This window comes from Triticum aestivum, chromosome 2A (assembly GCF_018294505.1).
Source record: "Triticum aestivum cultivar Chinese Spring chromosome 2A, IWGSC CS RefSeq v2.1, whole genome shotgun sequence".
NCBI classification, from domain to species: domain Eukaryota; kingdom Viridiplantae; phylum Streptophyta; class Magnoliopsida; order Poales; family Poaceae; genus Triticum; species Triticum aestivum.
The window spans coordinates 668,119,837-668,133,107 of NC_057797.1; positions in this window are offsets into that span (position 1 = coordinate 668,119,837).

Consider the following 13,271-nt stretch of genomic DNA (forward strand, 5'->3'; position numbering starts at 1 on the left):
TTGATGCTTGCGGAGAAGGCAGGAGGGGAGCCCCCCTTTCCTCTCTCTCATGTGGAAGAGAAGGCAGCAGGGGCTAGCCCTCCCCCTTTCCTTCCTTAAGGGCCGGCGGCGTAGACGTGGGGGGTGTTCTTCCATCGTTGTCCCAATAAGCCCAATAACTCCCTGTGGCCTTCCCGGAACCCCTTCCGGTGATCCAATAATAATCGGTGCACTCCAAAACCTTTCCGGAGACCAAATATATGGTATCATCCTATATATCCATATTTACCTCTGGACCATCCTGGAGCTCCTCTTCATGTCCGTGATCTCATCCGAGACTCCGAACAACATTCAGTCACTATGTTACATAACTCATAAAATATTATATCATCAACGAACGTTAACCGTGCGGAACCTACGGGTTCGAGAATGACGTAGACATGACTGAGATGCTTCTCTAGTCAATAACCAATAGCGGGAACTCGATGGCCATATTGGTTCCTACATATTCTACGAAGATCTCTATCGATTGAACCTTTATGACAACATATGTAGTTTAGTTTATCTTTTGGTATGTTACTTGCCTGAGATTAGATCGTCCGTATCTCCATACCTAGTTCAATCTCGTTTCTACCTCTTGAGCTTGCATTGGTTTTTCCCTTGAAGAGGAAAGGGTGATGCAGCAAGGTAGAGTAAGTATTTCCCTCAGTTTGAGAAGCAAGGTATCAATCCAGTAGGAGACAATGCACAAGTCACCGAATACCTGCACAAACAATCAAACAAACTTGCGCCCAGTGCGATAAAGGGGTTGTCAATCCCTTCATGGTTACTTGCAAAAGTGAGATCTTATAGAGATAGATAAACAGAAAAGTAAATATTTTTGGTAGTTTTGGTTTATATAACGAAAAGTAAAAGATTGCAAAATAGTAGATCGGAAACTAATATGATGGAAAAGATATTTAATATGATGGAAAAGAGGCCCGGGGTTTCACTAGTGGCTTCTCTCAAGATAGCAAATAGTACGGTGGGTGAACAAATTACTGCCGAGCAATTGATAGAAAAGCGCATAATTATGACGATATCTAAGGCAATGATCATGAACATAGGCATCACATTCGTGTCAAGTAGAACGAAACGATTTTTCATCTACTACTATTACTCCACACATCGACCGCTATCCAGCATGCATCTAGAGTATTAAGTTCATAAAGAACAGAGTAACGTATTAAGTAAGATGACTTGATGTAGAGGAATTAACTCAAGCAATATGATGAAAACCCCATCCTTTTATCCTCGATGGAAACAATACAATACGTGCCTTGCTGCCCCTACTGTCACTGGGAAAGGATACCATAATATTGCATGCAAAGCTAAGCACTTCTCCGATTGCAAGAAAAACCAATCTAGTAGGCCAAACTAAACCGATAATTCGAAGAGACTTGCAAAGATATCAAATCATGCATATAAGAATTCATAGGAGATTCAAATAATATTCATAGATAATCCGATCATAAATCCACAATTCATCGGATCTCGGCAAACACACCGGAAAAGAGTACTACATCATATAAATCTCCAAGAAAATCGAAGAGAACATGGTATTGAGAATCAGAGAGAGAGAGAGAGAGAAGACGCCATCTAGCTACTAGCTATGAACCCGTAGGTCTGTTGTAAACTACTTACACTTCATTAGAAGGGCAATGGTGTTGATTGAGAATCCCTCCGTGATTGAATCCCCGTTCGATAGGACGCCGGAAAAGGCCCCTAGATGGGATCTCATGAGTATAGAAGGTTGCGGCAGTGGAAAAGTGTTTTCATGGCTCCCCCTAATAGTTTTGGGGTATAAGAGTATATATGGGTGAAAGAATTAGGTCAGGAGACCCACCAGGGGCCCACAAGGCAGGGGGCGTGCCCTCCACCCTTGTGGCTGCCTCGTGGCTCCTCCGACTTCATCTCCAAGTCTCCTGGTTTGCTACTGGTCCAAGAAAGATCATCGCGAAAGTTTTATTCCATTTGGACTCCGCCTGGTATTCCTTTTCTACGAAACTCTAAAACAGGCAAAAAACAGAAACTGGCACTGGGCTCTAGGTTAATAGGTTAGTCCCAAAAATAATATAAAATAGCATAATAATGCACAAAAAACATCCAAAACAAATAATATAATAGCATGGAACAATAAAAAATTCTAGATACGTTGGAGACGTATCAAGCATCCCCAAGCTTAATTCCTGCTTGTCCTCGAGTAGGTAAATGATAAAAACAAATTTTTTAATGTGGAATGCTACCTAACATATTTATCAATGTAATCTTATTTATTGTGGCATGAATGTTCAGATCCGTATGATTCAAACAAAAGTTTAATATTGACATAAAAACAATAATACTTCAAGCATACTAATAAAGCAATCATGTCATCTGAAAATAACATGGCCAAAGAAAGCTATCCCTACAAAATCATATAGTCTGGCTATGCTCCATCTTCATCACAAAAAATATTTAAAACATGCACAAACCTGATGACAAGCCAAGCAATTGTTTCATACTTTTGATGTTCTCAAACTTTTTCAACTTTCACGCAAAACATGAGCGTGAGCCATGGATATGGCACTATGGTGGAAGAGAATATGGTGGTTGTGAAGAAGACAAAAAGAGGGAGATAGTCTCACATCAACTAGGCATATAAACGGGCTATGGAGATGCCCATCAATAGATATCAACGTGAGTGAGTAGGGATTGCATGCAACGGATGCACTAGAGCTATAAGTGTATGAAAGCTCAAAAAGAAACTAAGTGGGTGTGCATCCGACTTGCTTCCTCATGAAGACCTAGGGCAATTTGAGGAATCCCATCATTGGAATATACAAGCCAAGTTCTATAATCAAAAATTCCCACTAGTATATCAAAGTTATATCATAGGAGACTCTCTATCATGAAGATCATGGTGCTACTTTAAAGCACAAGTGTGGTAAAAGGATAGTAGCATTGCCCCTTCTCTCTTTTTCTCTCATTTTTTTTTATTTTGGCCTTTCTCCTTTTTTTATTTGGCCTTTTTTATTTTTTTTCCTTCGGAGTCTCATCCCAACTTGTGGGGGAATCATAGCCTCCATCATCCTTTCCTCACATGGGACAATGCTCTAATAATGAATATCTTATTTACTTACAACTCAAGAATTACAACTCGATATTTAGAACAAAATATGACTCTATATTAATGCCTCCGGCGGTGTACCGCGATGTGCAATGACTCAACAGTGGCATGTATGGAAGAATTATGAACGGTGGCTTTGCCACAAATACTATGTCAACTACATGATCATGCAAAGCAATATGACAATGATGAAGTGTGTCATAATAAACGGAACAATGGAAAGTTGCATGGCAATATATCTCGGAATGGCTTTGGAAATGCCATAATAGGTAGGTATGGTGGCTGTTTTGAGGAAGGTATATGGTGGGTGTATGGTACCGACGAGGAGTTGTGCGATATAAGAGAGGCTAGCAATGGTGGAAGGGTGAGAGTGGGTATAATCCATGGACTCAACATTAATCATAAAGAACTCACATAGTTATTGCAAAAATCTATTAGTTATCGAAATGAAGTACTATGCGCATGCTCCTACGGGGATAGATTGGTAGGAAAATACCACCGCTCATCCCCGACCGCCACTCAAAAGGAAGACAATCAAAAAATAAATCATGCTCTGACTTCATCACGTAATGGTTCACCATACGTGCATGCTATGGGAATCACAAAATTTAACAAAAGTATCTCTCAAATTCACAACTACTCACTAGCATGTCTCTAGTATCACCATCTTCATATCTCAAAACAATCATAAAGAATCAAACTTCTCATAGTATTCAATGCACTTTATATGAAAGTTTTTATCATATCCTTCTTGGATGCCTACCATATTAGGACTAAATTTATAACCAAAGAAAATTACCATGTTGTTATAAAGACTCTCAAAATAATATAAGTGAAGCACGAGAGTTCATCAATTTCTACATAATAAAGCCACCGCCATGCTCTAAAAAGATATAAGTGAAGTACTAGATCAATATTGCCTAGCTCAAAAGATATATAAGTGAAGCACATAAAGTATTCTAATAAATCACAATTCATGCGTGTCTCTCTTAAAAGGTGTGTACAGCAAGGATGATTGTGTCAAACAAAAAACAAAAGACTCAAATCATACAAGATGCTCCAAGCAAAACACATATCATGTGGTGAATAAAAACATAGCCTCATGTAAAGTTACCGACAGATGAAGATGAAAGAGGGGATGCCTTCCGGGGCATCCCCAAGCTTAGGATCTTGGTTGTCCTTGAATACTACCTTGGGGTGCCTTGGGCACCCCCAAGCTTAGGCTCTTGCCACTCCTTATTCCATAGTCCATCAAATCCTTACCCAATACTTGAAACTTCACAACACATAACTCAACAAAAAATCTCATAAGCTTTGTTAGTATAAGAAAATAAATCACCACTTTAAGGTACTGTTGCAAACTCATTATTTATTTATATTGGTGTAATATCTACTGTATTCCAACTTTTCCACGGTTCATACCCCCGATACTACCCATAGATTCATCAAAATAAGCAAACAACACATAGAAAACAAAATCTGTCAAAAACAGAACAGCCTGTAGTGTAACTCTCGAATAATTCTGTAAATCCAATTTTTTTTGAAAAATTAGGACAACCTGAGAAATTTGTGCAACAATCTAGAGAAAAAAGAGTCAGATCAAAAGCACGTTTCAATAAAATCCTAGAAGTTTTTTACTGAGCGCAAAAGTTTCTTTTTTTCAGCAGGATCAACACAAATATCACCGTAAGCTATCCTAAAGGTTTAACTTGCCACAGACACTAATTAAAACACAAAACCACATCTAACGAGAGGCTAGATGAATTATTTATTACTAAATAGGAACAAAAAGTAAAGAAGAAAAATAAAATTGGGTTGCCTCCCAACAAGCGCTATTATTTAACGCCCTTAGCTAGGCATAAAACACAAATAGATGTAGGTATTGTCCTATTTGGTATGCAGTCCATAAGTGGCTCTCATAATAGATTCATATGGAAATTTAATTTTCTTTCTAGGAAAGCATTCCATGCTTTCCTTAACGGAAATTGGAATCTAATATTTCCATCTTTCATATCAATAATTGCACCAATCGTTCTAAGGAAAGGTCTACCAAGAATAATAGGACATGTAGGATTACAACCTGTATCACGAATAATTAAATCTACGGTCACATAAGTCCTATTTGCAACAATAAGAACATCACTAATCCTTCCCATAGGTTTCTTAATAGTGTAATCCGCAAGATGCAAATTTAAAGAACAATCATCAAATCCATGGAAACCTAACACATCACACAAAGTTTTTGGAATCGTGGAAATGCTAGCACCCAAATCACATGAAGCATGGCACTCATAATATTTAATATTAATCTTAATATTAGGTTCCCATTCATCATAAAGTTTTCTAGGGATAGAAACTTCCAATTCAAGCTTTTCTTCAAAAGATTGCATCATAGCATCAACGATATGTTTAGTAAAAGCTTTGTTTTGATTATAAGCATGAGGAGAATTCAACATGGATTCCAACAAGGAAATACAATCTATTAAAGAACAATTATCATAATTAAATTCCTTGAAATCCAAAAGAGTGGGCTCATTGCTAGTTAAAGTCTTGACCTCTCCAATCCCACTTTTATCAATTTTTGCATCCAGATCTAAAAACTCCAAATCATTGGGATGCCTTTTAACTAAAGTTGACTCATCTCCAGTCCCATCTTTATCAAGATTTATATTGGAAAACAAAGATTCATTGGGAGTCACATCAATCACTTTTAGATCTTCTCATTATTTTCTTGAAAACTAGAAGAACACGCTTTTATAATCCGATCCTGTTTAGGACGCATCTTAGCGGTTCTTTCTTTGCACTCATCAATGGAAATTCTCATGGCTTTGAGAGACTCATTGATACCATGCCTAGGTGGAATAGATCTTTTTTCAAAGAATCAACATCAAGAGAAATTATATCCACGTTCCTAGCCAAATCATCGATCTTGAGAAATTTTTCTTCAATCAAAGCATTAAAATTCTTTTGCAAACTCATAAATTCTTTAACACTAATATCAAAATAAGAGGGCATCTTATTAAAATTTCCATAAGAATTGTTGTAGGAATTACCATAATTATTAGAGGAATTGCTAGGAAACGGCCTAGGATTAGAATTAACTCTATACGCGTTATTACCAAAATTGTTCCTACCAACAAAATTCACATCCATGGATTCATTACTATTCTCAATCAAAGTGGACAAAGGCATATCATTAGGATCAAAAGAAGCACTCTTACTAGTGTCGGTGTCAAAACCGGCAGATCTCGGGTAGGGTGCCCAAGCTGTGCATCTGAGGATCAATAGTAACAATGGAGAAGGGACGAAGTGTTTACCCAGGGTTGGGCCCTCTTGATGGAGGTAAAACCCTACTCCTGCTTGATTATATTCAAGGGTATAGGAGCTACAAGAGTTGATCTACCCTAGATAGCTAGCCTAGCAATGTTATGATCCTGCCTCCGATCTAACCCTCCGGTTTATATAGACACCGGAGGGGCTTAGGGTTGTACAAAGTTGGTTTTACAGAAAGGAACAATATATCCGGACAACTATACTTGCCATCCACGCATGTGAGAGTCCCTACCGGACACGAGAGATAATCTTCTGTCTTGTATCTTGATGGCCCATCACTCCGGTCCACATCAATAGACCGGACGCCCGAGGACCCCCTAGTCCAGGAATCCCACAATAGCCCCCAGACCAGTATTCAATGATGATCTATTCGACGCTCAGATTGTCTTCGGCATTGCAAAGCTGTTCCTTAAAGAATACTCATCGGCTTTCCTCTGTAAAAGAATTGTATTCGGCTTTTCGCAATAAACACAACCCTTAGCCACGAAGGCAGGATATATATAAAAAATAAGAATAGTGTCTTTTACTGACAACTCTTTCGAAGAAGCGTCAGACTTGACCCTTTGTCATTCTGAACCGTTTTCATGCCCCGCGTTCCGTGTTTCGAGGCCACACCTCATTGGAATGTCCTATCAAAACAGAGATCATGCCCACTTAATATGAGATTGCATATCAATGATATTTGGGTAATCCAACCATTTGCAGCGCATGCCTTCATCGGGAATAGGTGAGATTCAAGGCATGAGTGGGGGGCGGTTGGTATTTTCACTGCCTATAAGAGGGCAAGGGACCCCCACTTTCCCCCCCACGCCTTCACATCTCCTCAGCCTTCTAATCTCCCAAGCTCTCTGCGCCCGCAAAGTCTCTGTCTTTCTCACCACCACCACCACCTACTCCGACCATGGCCGGAGCTGGCTCCAAAGGCAAGTGGGAGACCTCCTCCATGACGGAAGAGGAGATAACAAATCTCCGGAGTGCGGTGTACCTCGCCGCTGATATCAAGAACCGGCTTCCCCCTGAAGGTCAAGTCATTCCTACTCCGGAGCCTGGCGAACGGGCTATCTTCCTTCCCCACTTCCTTAGAGGGTTAGGTTTTCCACTCCACCCATTCGTCCGCAGACTAATGTACTACTACGGGCTAGATTTCCACGATCTAGCCCCGAAATCATTCCTCCACATATCGGCATTCATAGTCGTGTGTGACGCTCTCCTCCGTGTCCGCCCACACTTCGGCCACTGGCTCAAGGTCTTAAACATGAAGCCAAAGGAGGTCGATGGGCAACACGTAGACTGCGGTAGAGCTATCATTAGCAAGCTACCGAATACCACTTGGCCAAAGGGGGCCTTCATGGAGACCATGAAGATCTGGCAACAGGAGTGGTTCTATATCACCGAGCCGCGCCGCACTAATTGGGCGGCCATTCCGGAGTTCACATCCGGACCCCCATGAGGCTCACCTCCTGGAACGTGAAGGGCCTCGACTGGGGGTCCCAGACGTGCATTACCAATGTGTTGGGGAAGAACGTTGGTCTAACCAACGGGGTTCAGATCATGCTCTTCCGCCGCATTCTCCCCTGCCAGCACCGGGCTTCCCCATGTGGGAATTCAAGATGGAGGATCCGCGGACGCTATAGTACTTCCTCAGCACCACACACGAGGGAATGTGGAAACTTCTCTTCAAGGCGCAGAAGAGGAGCTAGGGCCTATGGAGACCGAAGACATCGGCCTCAACGTCGCGTATCCGACCTCTCCAGTAAGTATTCAATACCTTCGAAGACATGCCTAATATATGTATATATTATATCTATGCCAAACTCATCAACCCATTTTTTGTTACAGGGCTGGACCAAGAAGTCAGAGTGGATTAAGTGTCCTGCTCCACTACCCGAAAACACAGTCACTCCTCAGCTGGAGAAGATGCTGGTTCCGGTGCCGTTTCAGCTGCCGGAAAAGAAGGCCAAGAAGAAAAGCAAGGGGCCCAAGAATGGACTCCACCGCAAGCTATGCCCGAAGAGGCCGTGCCCGTCTCCTCCCACGAGGAGGACGAGGACGAAGAATAGGGGGAGGAGGATGATGAGGAAGAGGAGAGCGACTCCCCCCTCAAGAGAAGGAGGGGAAAAGGACATCCTCCGAGAGCCTGGAGGGGGCGACGCCGAAGAAAGAGCGAGTGACCCTCTCGAATAGTTCAGACACAGAGTCCGAACACAGCCCGGGTGGGTCCAAAGGGAGAAGCCCCTGGCCGAAACGTAAGTATTAGAAACTTACACATTCATTTATCGCTTTGGTCTGCCTTCATCATACTCAACTTCTTTTATGCTTTTTAGCCCTCCATGCGAGATCCCGATCCCCTCTTCTTCGACGGGGAACTCTCTAACCCCTGGGGAGGTGGAGAGTGACAAACCATCTCGCGCCCTTTCACCCCCTGCCACGGAGGACACCGAGGTGTCATCCCAAAGACCATCTCCTGGCCGGGGAGGGGCGGACGAGACCATTCAGAAGGAGCCTAATGACAACACCTGGATGTTGCATAGCAGGGCATGGCGACCCCCATGACCGCCGAGGGTGGGGGTTTCAACAGTCCAGGCCTCCACCGAACACCGTTCCAGAGCCTAGTTCGGCTCTAGGTTCGGACCAACATCCCCCTTCGAAAGAGGGGGGGAGGAGCAGGAGCTCCATCGACGACCTATGTCAATCCGGAGGCCGCTGACACCTGGCGGGATGCACTGGAACGTGCCTCCATCATAGAGGAACACCGCACCCTTATGCGTGCGGCTATGGAGAAGGTTCAGTCCATGAAAAGGGGACTGACCGAAGCCTTCCACAGCCTACTGATAGGCTTCGAGATAAGCGGCTTAATATTCTTCATGAGTATTCTGTATATATATGTGTGCGGCGATGCCCATGTGTAGACAGTAGCCCCTGAGACTCTGTCTAGATTAGAACAATCTGACCAGAGGATCATTAACAAGTATATCATGCACTTTTTTTTATATTTGACAGGCTTCGAAGCTGGCGGCTACTGCCCAGGCCGCAGAAATTGCCGAGCTCAATCAGAAGCTCCGGCTATCCGATGAGGAACTCGACTGGACCAACAAGCGGTTCGACGAAACCCAAGGTATGCAGTATTTTAGTATATCCGGAAATTATATTCATGTGTAGTCAGTTTGAAACTGACTAAGAATGTTATGAATATACTCACAGTTGGCACAACAGAGGTCGAGTCCCTCGAGAGTGCAGTTGTCAAAGCCAAGAAGGGGGCAGAGGCGAGCAAGGTGGCCACAGACAGGGCGGCCAAGGCTCTAGAGGAAGAGCAAACCACCCGCCGAAAACACGAGGCGCGGGTGGAGGAAATTGAGTAGGAGCTCAAGGACGCCATCGCAAGGTGCGAGTCCTTGGAGCAGAAGAGTTTGGAGCAAGCCTCCGAACTCACCAAAGCTCTTGAGAGTCTGAAGGAGGCCCGGGTTGATGCCCAGGGCGCTCGCCAGGAGATACAAGAGGCGAAGCAGATTGCGGCTGGTAAGGCCTTTATCATGCAGAGTAGATATAGTAGTAAGAGGTATATTTTATTGACCAGAGTCTGGAGTTCTCCAGGCGCCTTTGCTGATCTACCGAGGAGTATTGCGGATGCCGCCGCATTCTTCCGAGCCGAAGAGGGGAGCTCGACGGAGAAGTTATTCTGGTCGCAGTACCTTGTGTCGGAACTTCCCGTGGCCCTGAGCGACCAGCTGAAGCAGTTTTCCGAGCTGCACAGGGTAGCCGGACTGGCCATGAAGGATGTTATAATCTGCTTGTGGCCGGCCGATCCTATCCCTCATAGTCACTTCGGACTCGTGCAGAGGCTAGTGGAGGCGCTTCCCCGGATCGATGCCCTCAAGCGGTCGTCTTGCATTGAAGGTGCCCGGATGGACTTTGCCCCTGTCAAGGTGCAGTGGGCAAAGATGAAGGTCACCAAAATTGCTACCGCAGGGCCGCCTAAAGGGAAAGAGCACCGGCGGCCGGAGAGTAATTTGACGAGGTCCTCGAGGGAGCCCGCATTGTGGAGGGGCAGTGTTCGAAGGATGTCAACTTTGAGTAGTTGGGTCTGGTTTATAAGAGTCGTGTAATGAACTCATTGTGCATGATATTTATGATTATGCATTTTATGAGTAGTTTATCCTCCTATTTTGGCCGTTTATATGTCTGAAAGTTTACCAGTCGTACACTTCAGCCCCCACGTAAATATTACGGGGGTGTTCGGGAACGCATGGCAGCACTTAATCCAACGTCTTGGTCCGATGTAGGAGGCGTCTTGCACAATGAACTAGGCAATGAGACTATGCACCTTTAGTACTTTCACTTAGCCATAAGAGTCCATTGGTGGCGCTAAGTACTAGCCCCTCATTGCATGATCCGCAGTCCCAAGTGCGGTGCCTTTGCAACGCGGCTGGTCAAAAAACCTAGTCCCTCATATAACACAGCATAAATCGTGAGCGATTCGTAGTATAACACTAACTCACCGGATGGCTAACCCACTCTCGCATACCATGTCAATCGGTTTTCGGCTTTCTCTACTGAGGTACTTAACTGGACAAACCGGAAATACAATCGCAATAGTTCTCCCTTTACTACCTTAGCCGAACTTGTGTAATGTAAGGTGGCAAACATAGGAGCCGGGCAACCCAACTATAGACCAAAGACATGATTCAGAGCGGATGCATATAATGCCATATCTGGGACGCCGAAGAGTTCCCTATAGGTGTTCGGACTTAAGAAATTTGCGGGGACAAAGACAGCCCTGGTATGAAGACCGTGTCAAGCCATGTATGCGAGTCGAACATAAGGGGGAGCGCAGATGACAACAAAAAATTCAAAACCCCAACCAAGAGGGTGATAAGAATTCATGCCCTTTATATCTTTATTAATATGTCACTGACAGGCAATGTCATTCAATAATAGGGTCATATTACATGCCCACAGAAAAAAGGAAAAGATTTTACATAAGGGAAAGTCTACCACAGGGCCTAAAAACCATAGTTCAGAAAAGAAACTCCAATGATGCCCCGCGGCACATCTGCGCCTTTTCTCCTTAGTAGCGAGTCCTTTGAGAGGAGTATTTGATGGTTCGAAACGCGCCCACCTTAAAAGGGTCTCCTGCGATAAGCATCCTGCAAGTAGGTCTCTTGATGAACCTGCATTAAAAGAAAAAGGATATATGCGGTCCAATTATGGTCAAGCCATGTAATGGACCTATTCAGCAGTGTGCCTCCGGCGCCGCCCAAGGTATTTTTAGTGCATAATTATGTACGCACGGTACATAAGCCGCGACCTGGTGGGGAGATCGGTGGAGGCCAAACTACTAATCAAGGTCCGGATCCGTTGACTTATTGCTATTATCCACGGACCGGACCCGTTTGGATACGTCATTGGCTTTTTTGGCCGGCGAATTGTTAAGCTTGATAAGGCTGTTGTACACTTCAGCTGCGAGGGCCGCGGTGTGCTCTTCAGTATGAGTCAACGCTCCATATTACCATTGACTGTAATAGCGCCACGAGGTCCATGCATTTTGAGCTTCAAGTAAGCATAATGCAGGACTGCATTGAAGCGGGCAAAAGTAGTTCATCCGAGCAGTGCATAGCTATTGCGGAAAGGGACGATGTCGAAGATTAACTATTCACTATGAATGTCACAGCCCTAGAAATCTTCTTGTAATTAGTGGCATTGCATCCATGCATCATTTTCAATTTCTATTAATTTTGAAATGGGGATTGGTAAACCCTAGCACCAAATGAAACTCAAATAGGTTCAAATAAAATATTTTTCAATGACCCAAAATGCCCTTTGGAAATGTTCATGATTTCTGATAAAGGTGAACACCCCTGCCAAAAATGATGAACATATCTATAGGTCATTCCTGGATTTTTGAATTAAATCATAATGTATTTGAATTGGGGCATTTGAATTCTATATATATTTTAGAATGCTCCAAATATTTTGGAATAATTTGTGGGCTGTTGGAATAAACCAACTAGTGTCCACAATTTGTCTTAGAAGTTTTAAAAATGAATTAGCATTTTTACTAATTCAAAATAGAGGAATAAAAATAGAAAACAGAAACAAAAGCAGAGAGAAGAGGCTTACCTGGCGCCACCCAGCAGGCCCACCTGCCGGCCCAGCCCAGCCACCGCTCTAGCGAGCTGCTTGGCTCGGCCAGGCAGGCAGCCAGGTGCTCGACGCCGGCACCAGCGCGCGCCATGCAGCCGCCCGCTACCCTGCTTCCTCCCATCGCCGTTCTGCTGCCCTGGGTCAGTCACCCACTTCTCCCCCGAGCTCGCAGACACGCCTCTTCCTCCCCAGCTCCTCTCCCTTGCTCTCCCGCACCATGGCCAACGCTGCCGCGCCCGCGCCACCGTGATAACCGCATCCGCCGTCGTCCCCGTGCCGCACCACAATGTCCGTTCACTCTGCCATTGTCGACTACGTCGAGCAGGCTGAGCCCCGAGCGCTCGCACGCTCTGCCCCGCCTCCACCGACCCCGTCTTCGTCGACCACCACCGGAGATCCCCTTCTCCGTCACCGTTGCAGCAGGCCGTCCCCGACCTCGCCGTCAGCTCCGTCGCAACCACCATGAGCCTGGCCACCTCTCTATCCTCTCCGTTCTCCCTCTCGAGCCCCATAGCGACTACATGTAGCTCACACGCACGCGCCGCCACGGAACTCATCGCTGATGAGACTCTGGCCACTCAACGGCCGCACCACCTTGTCCACTAGCCCTACCACACCCCCAGGAGCCCAATGCACCACTCCACGTGCCTCGCCGTGCCTCCTAGCGACG